The 11,464-nt window shown below is 43.7% G+C and overlaps 1 long non-coding RNA gene across 1 annotated transcript; it reads right to left on the bottom strand.

Moving 5' to 3' along the window:
* Window positions 1-7,434: 7,434 nt before the first annotated feature.
* Window positions 7,435-8,534, bottom strand: LOC115278456. The gene is made up of 2 exons (XR_003902896.1): window positions 8,113-8,534; window positions 7,435-7,714 (listed from the first exon to the last, which is right to left on the bottom strand). It is a non-coding gene; the product is annotated as an uncharacterized LOC115278456 (long non-coding RNA).
* Window positions 8,535-11,464: the final 2,930 nt, after the last annotated feature.

Here is an 11,464-nt window from a genome sequence, read left to right as displayed (position 1 = left end):
AGAAGGCACATTTTCTCATTCCAGGACAACACATTTCCTCTGTAACACTGTCTTATGAGATCATATAAGGTTTTGTTAATGGAAAACCACATAGCATATGGAAGTAATAGGATTTTAAGACTGGTTCACGATATTTAAATATACACTGTAACCACAGTTCTGCACTCAATTTCTAAAGAAAATAAGGTAGTTCATTCTGTCTTAGACAAAACTTTCTAGGGTTTCTCCTGGATTCAACACATTCTAGTAGAGAGAATAAAGAGGGAGAATGCCCTTTGTTCTATTGCATTAGATGCATTTTTAGAAGCCATGCAATGACTGGAAACCACAGGATTCCATAATTAGGTTCTCTATGTAAAATTATAAGAAAGAGGTCATTAGCATACTGGCAATGGATAGGCAAAATTAGAGGAGACAAAGATGAAATAATAATAATATTTTCCGCATTTATAGTACTTGTCCATGTCCGAAGGTATTATAAGATGGTGCTTCTCTTGCGGTGACTATGGATTTAAGTTCAGTCTCTTTCTATACATGCCAGGAGTCAGTAGAGCACATTTCCCCCCATGCTGCCGAAAGTCCACTGGCTGAAGCCTCACTTGTGAACACCTTTTCCACCTAGTCCTACGGCTCTCAGAAGAGCTACTGCAAACCCTCTAGTTCTGTCCCCTGCTCAATGCTTGCTGCCTATGCCTCTTGGGAAATCCTAGTGGTTTTTATTAAGATTTAGTAAATAAGCCTCAAGTCATGCACAGCACATCAGAACCAGTGTCTCATTGTCACAGGATCCTCGTTGCTTACCTTGTCTAAGAGCAGAAAGGTATTATCAGAACAGGATAAGTAAATGTGGAAAAGCCAGAACTATATAGGAGTTTGGCCAAGTCATCATCAGTAAACAGAAAAACAGGATGGCACTGGGAAAGAGTGGCCTCTGCTACTATCCTTTATTTGGGTGCTACGTGAAACTAATAGCAAAAAAACACTTCACCTTCCAGGAGTTTATAATCTAAAACAGATGAATAGGTGGTAAATGAGGAAGGGGTACTTTTCCTCCCGGGAGCTTTTGGAAATTTATCTCCTCCACAAAGTTTACCTGAACCAATTACAAATAAAGAGCTATTTTTCTCCTTCCAATCTACCATTTTATTCTAATGAACTTTTTTTCATTATGTGGAAATTCCCTGCACTAATACTCTTACAAATTGGAAATACGCAATTCGTTTTCAGTCTTGACAACAGTTGCAAGTCTTTATGTATCACCGTCTCCAAGATGAGATCAAGAATCCTGCTTGCTTCCTTTCGCAGAGACCTCCGCAGCAGCTCCGAAGGCGTGGCGAGCCAGCAGGCCAGGGAGAGGTGTTCCGGGCACTGCTTGGAGATTTCACAACCTCCCCCCTTCTCAGCTTACTCTAGTTATCCTGCCCATTGCTCTCCATGCTTCAAGAGTGTCCATCAGTTTGTACTTGAAATCTTCCTCCTCTCCTTTATTTCTCAGCCTCCATTTTTCCTGTTGTGTCTTTAAATCCACTCCTTTTAGGATGCTGTTGGCTACAAATAACAGAAGATGCATCTAAGCATGTCTAACGTAACGGTGATATTTACTATCAGGTCCAACAAGGAGCTCAGAGGCAGGGTGACTTCAGCATGGCATGGAGGGCCCAGCCTCTTCTCACCTTTCTGCTCTGACGTCCTCACCTTGTGAACCTGGTTCCAGGACAAGTCTAGCAGCTCAGGGCAACACAGGCAGACAGAAACATCCCAAACATCCAAGGCGTAAGAACAGAGGGTCCCTGCTTAGGGCCCCCTTTGAGGGGCAAGATAAATCTTCCAACCATGCTCCTATCCCCACAGACCTGTGACAGTGTGGTTGTGTCATGTGACTGAGCCACAACCACTGCAGTGAGATCATGATGACCGGCTTTCCTTAAGAAAAGAATCTCGTTCCCTTCTGAACCTTGAAGGACCAGGCCCATGAAAGGTGAACAGAATCTGACCCGGTGTTAGACAGGAAGATGCTGGCAAGTGAGGCTGACCGTTGGGTAGACGGCTCATTCCACGTGCCAGCAGCCTCATCAGAACCTGCGTGAGGGATGCCCTTCTGCTTTGAAGATGTTATTGTTCTTGAGAGACTGCCCCACTTCTGGTCAGCCCAAACAGACTCAGCAGATACTATCTCTATAAATAGTCTTTCCCTAAAATACATTTTTTCCCCCACAACTTTCTGACACCACCCGTGATAAGGGAGATTCAGGGAGATCTTGGATAAGTATTCAATTCTCATATTGTAGAAATCGTTGAAAAACAGAAGTGAAAAGAAAATCATCATTTTGGGGAAACCCCTTAGTCTTACAGTCCTGGTGTTACACAGCATGAAACGTACATCTGCTAAGCCCACAAGTTTCTAGGATCTTTCAGGTCATCTCTCATTTACTGTTTCTGGGTAGGTAAAAGGACACCCTTGGGGTAAAGGGTGGGGTGATACCAAGTTCAATCACACGAGCAGCAGGAAGAGTGTGTCTTCAAAGATTCTCGTGAGCATCAGCACATCTGTTGATTTTCGGACTACCTCTGGTGCCGCACCCGCAGTCTGAACTGCTTGGGGAGTCACGTGTCAGAATGGCCCCCGGCTCAGCCCAAATCATCATGTGACCCAGAGCCATGATCTTGGGATGAGTCAGACATTACTTGAGTCAACCTGTTAGTGAAGAAACTGATCACAGCCGAGGCCAATGGTAGGCTTTGGGGATGAGATAATGGAGAAAAATAAAAATGGAGGCATATGTTGGTAAAAGAAAAGAGTGATGTTCCAGGAAGAAACCAGTGGGATGTGTAGACTTAGGAATCAGCCCTTGGATTGATTTCCCCAAAAGCGAATCTTGGGCTCTGAAATAAGCCCGAATGACCCGTTGGAGCATGTGAGTCAGGGACTTGGTGACATTTGAGTGTCTCTATTGATGATATCAGGACAAATGTCCCAGAGACTTGAGGCTGGGGTGTCCTAAACACCCCAGCAAGTTGTCAGAGATCTGCTCTCAGTTGTCCTTCTTTTAGAATCTCCCCAGGAAACGTGTATCCGCTGGCGGTAATGAGAACGGCCACTCTGGCTTACCCCCTCCCCATCTCCCTCTGGAGCAAACTCAGGGAAGCCGGGCCATCATAACAGAGTGATCTTTTTGCAATTGCTTTTATCTGAAACCACACGTAGCTTTTGAAGATGTAAATTTGTAAAACGTCATGCTTTATGTATTGCATTTTTGGCATCTACTTTAGTTTTTAAGAATGGATGTTGTCTAATTATGCAGAGGGGCTTTGGATGAGGAAATATCCTAAGTGTGCATTAAATAGACAACTTTAAATAATGGCACTTGTGCTAAGAAGTGTATTTTCTGGCAAGCAACTAATTTATAATGGTCATAGATAAATGCATTAGTGTATGAAATGCTTGTCTTTATTTATTGATTTGAAGGGGCAGTATTATATTTTTAAATATGTCTTCTTTATTGGGTCTGTTTCCCATCTTTTACAAAGTTGCTCATATTTTATGTTTGTTGACATTTGCTGCACTTAAATGTTGGAAAATGGAAGCAATTTTACAGTAAAAAAATCAACATTAAGATGACTCACCCCTTGCTTTCTGGCATCAGGTAAATAGTTAAGAGCAGAATTGTGACTGTTCACTTTCTCTCACCTTTTCCCTATGCACTGTGTGTTCTTTTAAGTGTGCACATCAGAGGTAGAGAGAATGAGATTAAATGACCAAATTTACTGCACTCAAAGTGCATAAACCACTACCCTAGATCTTTCTGAGCCAATTTAATTTTTAGCTTTATTCTTGGCCTAATGCAATGTTTTAGTTCATTGCGCTTTTTGGATGTGCAGAAGCAAAGATAATGTGTTACACTACATTCATTTAATGTTTCATCAGGCTTTTTTGGTGTATCTACCTTTTGGTTATTTTAAAATGTTTCATCCTTATCAGTGTGGTCATGAAATGCAGCTTCATTAAATGACTGTGCCGGGCGGTCCCTTGGAGCAGCTGGTAAAAGACATTGTTTCAGCTTCAGCCCCAGCGCTGTGGGGCCAACCGCCAGGCAGACCCTGCCCACGACCCACTCTGAGGATATTTCTGTTTAAAGGAACAAGTGTATTTCTGGTCGGACCCAAACATGTGTAGGGTTCTAGAATTTTCCCAGATGTAAGCCCTAGACGAATATCCCCCAAACTCACATAAGATTTATTCTCAGTAAGAAATGACAGCTGGCGGGTTTTCTCCAATTATGATAATACCGTACATACACAGTCAGAACGAGCGCCCCGTGCATGTCCCTGCTGCCTTTCGTGTTCACGAACGCTTCCACACGCAGCCCCTTGCTGGTCTGTCTCCAGAGCTGCATGGGCTGGGGGAGGTGCAGCCACGTGAGCAGAAGCAATAACCTTCTGAAGGAAGTCTGTGCCAGGCGCCAGCTCCCCCAGAGCTGGATTGTACCCATCACACTGACCACTGGTGTCTCCGCCCAGAGGCGGTTCCCTCCGGGTCCATGCAGGGCAAGCTGCTGGTCACCCACCAAGATGGTGGAGAAGAGCTCTCCTTGCGCAGAAATAGATCTGGCTGAATGGTTCTCTGGCCAACATGGTGAGGAGGGACCCAAAATCACCCCTGTTGATAATGTATTTTATATGACGTAGTTCACTCCACAGGATAAGACACTTACTGCCCAGAGAAGTTCAGCGGTTCACAATCAGTAGGAACAAGTGTGTCCAGCTGTAAATGACAGTCACAGGATGCTGTTTCCTGGGTATTAAATTAGTGATGCCTTAAGCCAAGGGTCTGGGTGGGTGAGAGGCTAGAGCAAGCCAATGGGAGGCACACTTTTCTTGTCTAGCGCAGCAAGAATAAATAAGATTCTAGGAGGGAACTGTAAAGATCCGTAGTCCTGTTCAAACCTCGTCTCCTGGGGAAGCAGCTCTCTGGGGTGGGAAGGGGCTCTCGACAGCCCCCCGCGGGCTTTTCACAATGGGCATTAAGAAGAGGAAAGGGTCTGTAAGGAAGTACTTTCAATCCAGGCCGAATCCATCAGAGGAGATTGGAGCCATCAGAGGTACTTTGTGTCAAAAGCTGTTTCTGCCTGACTGAATCCGAAAATAAACACCTTTGCTCTCTATCATTACTGTTTCATTAACACCTTGGCCAAGTACTTTGGCCAAAGAGACTGGATTTCAGTGTGATGCTAAATTATTCCAGGCCAGTGTGTAATAGGCCTTGATAATTTCATATCCGCTGTCCCTTTCTCCCCGCAGACATATCCAGGTCCTTACACATGCAACCGTGAATAAGCACATACAAATCGGAGAGTGTGCACAAAAAAAGAAAGGGAGAGGAAAAAACACCCAGGAAAGCTATTTAGGGCACAGTTCCCATCAGGTTTTCCTGCAAAGCAGTTTAACTGTAGTTAGTAAGTGCTCAGTGTAATCTAATAAAAGGCATTTTGCAATATTAAGCAAAAAACATCTGGTACCCAGAATTCCCTGATCATTTTTAACTAGATGCAATATCTCTCTCTTTCTCTTTCTCTTACAGACATGTGAAAAATAGCCTAATAAGGATCCTTGTGGTAAAATCAGATGGAAAACGGGGAGGAAGAGTTCTGCTGTCTCCAGCAGCTCATGAGCAGCCTCTCCGAGTCTCCCCAATAATAATCAGTGCTGGCCCAGTGCCGCCGGATTATTTTGTATATTCATGAAGCGGCTCATCAGCCGTCAGGAGAATGTGCAGTAATCCTTGGATGAAATAAGGCCAATCAGTGGAATAATGAGGAAGGTAATATCTCCCGAGAGGCCTGGAGTGGGTTTTCATCAAACCCGGCTGTAGCTCTCCAACTATTTGGTTTACAAATGCAGCCTTTGATCTTTGATTTGGGGAGAAGAGGGGGAGAGACAGACAGGGGAGCCGGGGCACTGTCCAGCCGGCAAGGATAACGAGCAGTGGGGAGAACCTGGCTTTTGGCATCAGTCAGTTCTCGTTAACGGAAACCTCACAGCCTTTTTACTTACCCTGCCCTGAAATACATGCACTTGGCCGGGTGATTGGCAAGGGGCTTTTCTCTTTTCCTTCATCTTCCATGTATTTGTATATGTGGACCGTAAGCTTGCTCGAATCGGGAGCTCCCGGGCCTGTAAAAATATGGATCTGCTCTGTTGTTTTTTTGTTTTGTTTTGTTTTGGTTTTGGTTTTTGGTTTTTGTTTTGCCAGAAAGCAACGGAGACGTGCTGGTGCACGTGAAAACCATGCCGGAGCTGGGCGACCTTGCCGTGCGTGATGCTGGACGTTCTCCCAATAGTCTTAATGAAGTCTCCTTTCTTCTTCCTCCAAGGCAAAAAAGCAAGACTCAAAACACACAGAGGTGCAGGTGCAATAAATACCGTAAAGCAGCCATACCGCGTCCTTCTCCCCACGCAGCCAGCTCGGGCCAGCCGTCGGGCGAGCCACACGCACCGTCTGCCCGCTGTAGGCAGGCGTCTGGGGGCTGCAGAGGTGGCTCACGCAGACCTCCGGGGTGTCTGGCAACAGAGGCCTCCCCTGGTTACCCCACAGGAGGCGCGTGGTGGGAAGGGAGCGCCTGTTGGCCAGTCACCATTGCTTCATTTCCTTTCTCCCCTCCCCTCTCCTTTCCTACCCTGCTTCCTGGCCTTTCTCCCCAGTACTTTGCTGTGATTCCCTCACTGCACATGGGCAGGCACGGTACCCCTCCACCCCGCTCACAAATAGCACTTCTCTCCTTTTTCTCTCCGTCTTGCCATAGCAGTCGAAGTAATAATGGCTTGTATTGGCTGCAAAGACAAGTTAGTTGACGATTGAACCCCAGGATCGTAATGCACGTCCGAGTCCTGGAAAGGAAAAGCCACACCGCTTTCTCATCCACCTTTTTAGACAAATGCATACCCGTTTGTCCACCACACAAAGCGTAGGTATCACTCAGCTATCTAACAGGAGATGCCTGGGCACCGTCAGTGCTGGCACTGATCTGGAATTAGCAACAGACGCTGCGTTGGGAGATTCAGACGCTTGCATTTCCACTATAGTTCTTAATGAGGAAGATGTTGTTTAAAGTTCATTGTGGATTATTAAGTGTGAAGAATTTCTGCTTAAACAAGCTGATGGCATACCTTGATGATATGTAAAGTAAATCTGATTTTTTTATGAAAAACACATTGTAAATGTTTGCAGTCTATTATGAGAAACATTTTATTAATATGCATTGCTATTAAAAAGAACAGTTATATATGGGCTCTTACTAATATTAAAAAACTAATAAGAAATTGAGGAAAATTTCAGTGTATTAAAAGCACGTCTTTGAAAATTAAGTATAATGAGGTGTACAATAAACAAGGTCAAACAAGTTAATTTGAAAGGATGAAATGAGGTGAAAAGGAATTAAAGGAGATTGCTGGAACAGATTTATTCACTTACTGTATGATGATGTCATTAACAAATGCTCGTGCAGCATTATGAGCAATTGACATTACCAGCGGCAGAGATGGTCTTTGGACAGAAGAGATTTCCTCTTGCTCTCCTCAATGGGTTTATTAATCGCATTTCTGAGCACCTTGGAACAAGGCAGGAGGATGTCCATGAAGAATCTGAGGCAATATCGCCTTTGAAGTCTGGCCTTGTGGGAAGGGGTGACTTCTGTATCTTGCTTTTGATTCCACTAGACTGGATGTTAGAATGGGACTATTTTAGAAAACGTGAAAGGGCTAAAGGGACATTTGATTCACCCTATTCTGGGATTTTAAACTGTGATGTAAATTAGTTTGAAACCGGTCTTTCTTCCATTTTCTCTTTTCAAAATGTAATACAGTTAAATGACAGAGATTAATTACTAAAGTAATTATGGTTAGAAAGCAAAGGGACAGTCGGATGAGACAGTCTTTCTAGTGATGACCAAGCCTTTCTTGACAATTACGCTTAATTCCAACAATGATTATTCTAAGTGGCCAAATCTCCTGCCACAAGGGCACACCGTGTTGGTGTTCTCGCGCTCGCAGGGAAATAGGAGGAAGAGGGAACGGCGTGTGGATGGAATGTGGCAGCCTCTGTTCCCAGGTGCTTACCAGGAACTCCTGCTTATGGGCAGGTGGAGTCTCCTAGGTTCGGTCACCTGCCTGTTTTCTGCTCCGTTGGCTGGGCTGGGCTGGGCTGGGCAGGGCTGACTCACGGTGACTCTGGGTGAAGCCTGACTTGAGGTCATTCTATGCTCTCTCCTTTTAAAATACCCTTGAGGATCTCACTGCAAAAGGACATCACTGAGGAAGGCACCGCAGTGGAGCTTGAATCTCTGTTCCTGGGAGCACGGACCACAGAAGGTGTACAATAAAACCCTGGAATCTAAGCACTTACACACTTCCCTCTGAGTCACTCTGGCACCGTCGTTCAGAAAACGAGTGGATGGTCCTGAGGAAAAGGCTCACAGATTATTAACTAAAATAACTGGCCTGCAGGTCTCAATAGCACTTTGCCACCTTTGACTCCATCCTCATCAGTGTCTTGTGGCCACGTTCCGGAACGGGATTATGAGGAATGGCCAACTTGAGCCCTAGCGGAATGTCTGCATGGTGCACCAGGTCTCTCCAAATGGGCCCTGGCCGGGGCTTCCCGGGGGCACTGGGGATGCGGGCGGGAGGGTGGCCCGGAGGTCCTCTGTGTGGACAGGTGGTGTGACCTGGCGGTGAACCTGGAGCCTGGCTGCGGGGCTTCCCGAACCGGCTCAGCCTGCAGCCATGGATTTGCTCTGGCCTGGTTGCACTCGTCAGGAACCCGCGTTCCTTAAGCGCAGAGCCAGGGGGCCCCAGATGGCATTCCCTTAAGGACAGCCATACGTGATGCCTGGCGGCACGCGCGGCTGCGCAGGAGAGCGGCCGGGGAGGCGGGGAGAGCCCCTCTGGAGGTGGGAAGACGGAGCCCGGCCGTGTCAGGCTCTGCTGCTTCCTTCCAGGTGTCGTGACAGGCATGATTTCATCCGTGAACCATAATCAACTTCCTTAATGAAATACGTAATTAACATATTATAATTGTGGTAAAGATGATTTTGACAGAAATCATTTTCCATATCTGATACTATGCTAATTTAATCTGTTCCTCACTCCCCGACATGACCTTTAGTGATTACGTTTCATGGCAGAATTGTTTTTTTCTTTTCTTTTTTTTTTTTTTTTTTTGTGATGGATTGATTTATCCACAGTGGTTGAGACCCCTCTCTTGGCATGGCTGGCATTTCTTTCTTCCTTTAAAAATGTCCTGTAGACATGTGTGTGCATAGACATACAGGCGCACAGGCATGGACAGCTCAGGAAAATGCGTGCATGTAAGAAAAGAAGGAAGAGCTGTCTTTTTTCCTGTGACTTTTAGAAAGCCCATTATCAGCTCATAGATACTTGGAAGGTATGGTTAGATAGTCTGGGATAAATACTTTATTTTCCCTAAACACCTGAGTTATTTTATTTTGAGTCATCTGGGTGTGGCTTATGTGATTAGTAGAGTAAAAGGAGATTTATCAAAGCATTTGGTTCTCCAAGGTAGGAATAAAAAGGTAGAGATACAAATAGTGTATTCGTGTTTAGCCAGAGTTTTTAAACTTACACTACGTTTACTTCTGTGCCTTTTCAACATACTTATGCGATCTCAAAACAGTCTTACTGACACATTTTTTAATGATATAGAATACACATGCATAATTAAGCAGAAGTGGCTGAACTTCCTTCCTTATTTTTGACATCATGAAATAGAGTTGGATCTTAAAGGGATATAAATGGTTTAATGATGATTTGGAATATGTAGAAAGCATGAGACCAGTACTATTTGGCAAATGTTTCTCAAATATTTTCACTTCAACTCATAAATATGCATATTTATGAATTCCTCAAAGAAATACTTACCAGATAGGACATACTCTGATCTACCCTCTCCTACCCTATCCTACCCTACCCTATCCTACCCTATCCATTCTTCTATTGCTATCTTATCCTAATATATTCTATCCCATCCCATTTAAAAATGTCTGGTCCAAGAAAGTAAATGGAATTCACCACTTTATGAGTCATTCCAGATTATAATCAAAAGTTACTCACTGAGGCAAGAAATTTTCATCATTACCTTCTTTTGGCTTTTACACATGATTCTGTGTAACAGATTCTATTCTAGCTGGTTCCTCCAATGTTGACCGAAGGCAGAGAATAACTGATTTTGTCACACTTAGGAGGTTATACCTAGAACGAGTAAATGAGGAGCTTTTAATTCTGGTTCGACTTTGTCAGTGTTCACATGTCTGGAAGGTGACAAGTCATTCACATTGTTTCCTGTCTTACTTAACTCTTGTGCGAAATGGACTTAAAATTATAAATATTGTATGTCATCTTTTTGAGTTATAACTAAAGAAAATTATTTTGAAAGGAAAGTTGAATCTGTTCAATATGGAAAAGAAAAACACTTGGAAATACTTAAGGTTGATAACAGTTGCCAAACTTGTTTAATGTACACCACAGTGTGGGGGACCGTGAAGAGTAACTAACTGAGAAAGTTGGGTTGATGTTCACTGCATTGGCTTTTGCTTATAGAGATTGTAGATGCTTAGCATTCAGTACCTCAGTTGACTGGTCTGTACATACTTAAGGTAATCAGATATTTGTTCTGCCCTTTTTAGTTCATCAATGTAACCATCCTGAAACTGGAAAACCATATGCCTTTTAATTTTAGACAAAAGGCAGTATCTTTGCCAAGTATCTTAAAAAGTGTATCAAGAACTGCAGCTGGAAGTTTGTGTTCAAACTCACTTTCAGGTAAATTGGTGATGTTTGGCAGTTCCAAGAACTTGAACTCTCTGACTTCCATGTAAAGAGAAGGAAGTTGGAATGACCATGAAAATTGCCAATATAAAGGTGGGGATTATACAAACCCCTGAGTCTCCATCAAGGCGATATGTTTCCCTTTGGTATATAGAGTTGTCAGCTTAGAAGTGCTTAACAAATTTACAAAGTCTACACTTCTAGACTAGTGTCTTCATGTTCTGACCATTAGGAATGCAGATCACTTTGTGCTTTCATATTTATTTTAAAAAGAAGTCAAGTTTAGTTTCAAACAGCATCAAGTTGGAAGACATTTTTTTTTATCTGAGATCTGTCAGTCTCAGCCTTTCCCCCCTAGTTTTATTGAGAAATAATTGACATAACTCACATACTTACAACTGAAAGAAAAGAAAAATACTCTCCTGTGATAAGAGCTCTTAGGATCTACAGTTTCATCAACCTTCCTGTACAATGCACAGCAGTGTTACTATAGTCATCATGTTCTCTATCACATCCCTAGGACTTAATTATCTTAGAACTAGAAGTTTGTATTCTTTGACCATTATTGTGCAATTCCCCCTCCGCTCACCTACTGCCTCAACTACAAATCTGATATACTCTTCTC

The sequence above is a fragment of the Suricata suricatta genome, chromosome 14 (assembly GCF_006229205.1).
Source record: "Suricata suricatta isolate VVHF042 chromosome 14, meerkat_22Aug2017_6uvM2_HiC, whole genome shotgun sequence".
Classification (NCBI taxonomy): domain Eukaryota; kingdom Metazoa; phylum Chordata; class Mammalia; order Carnivora; family Herpestidae; genus Suricata; species Suricata suricatta.
This window is presented reverse-complemented; position numbering and strand designations above follow the sequence as displayed.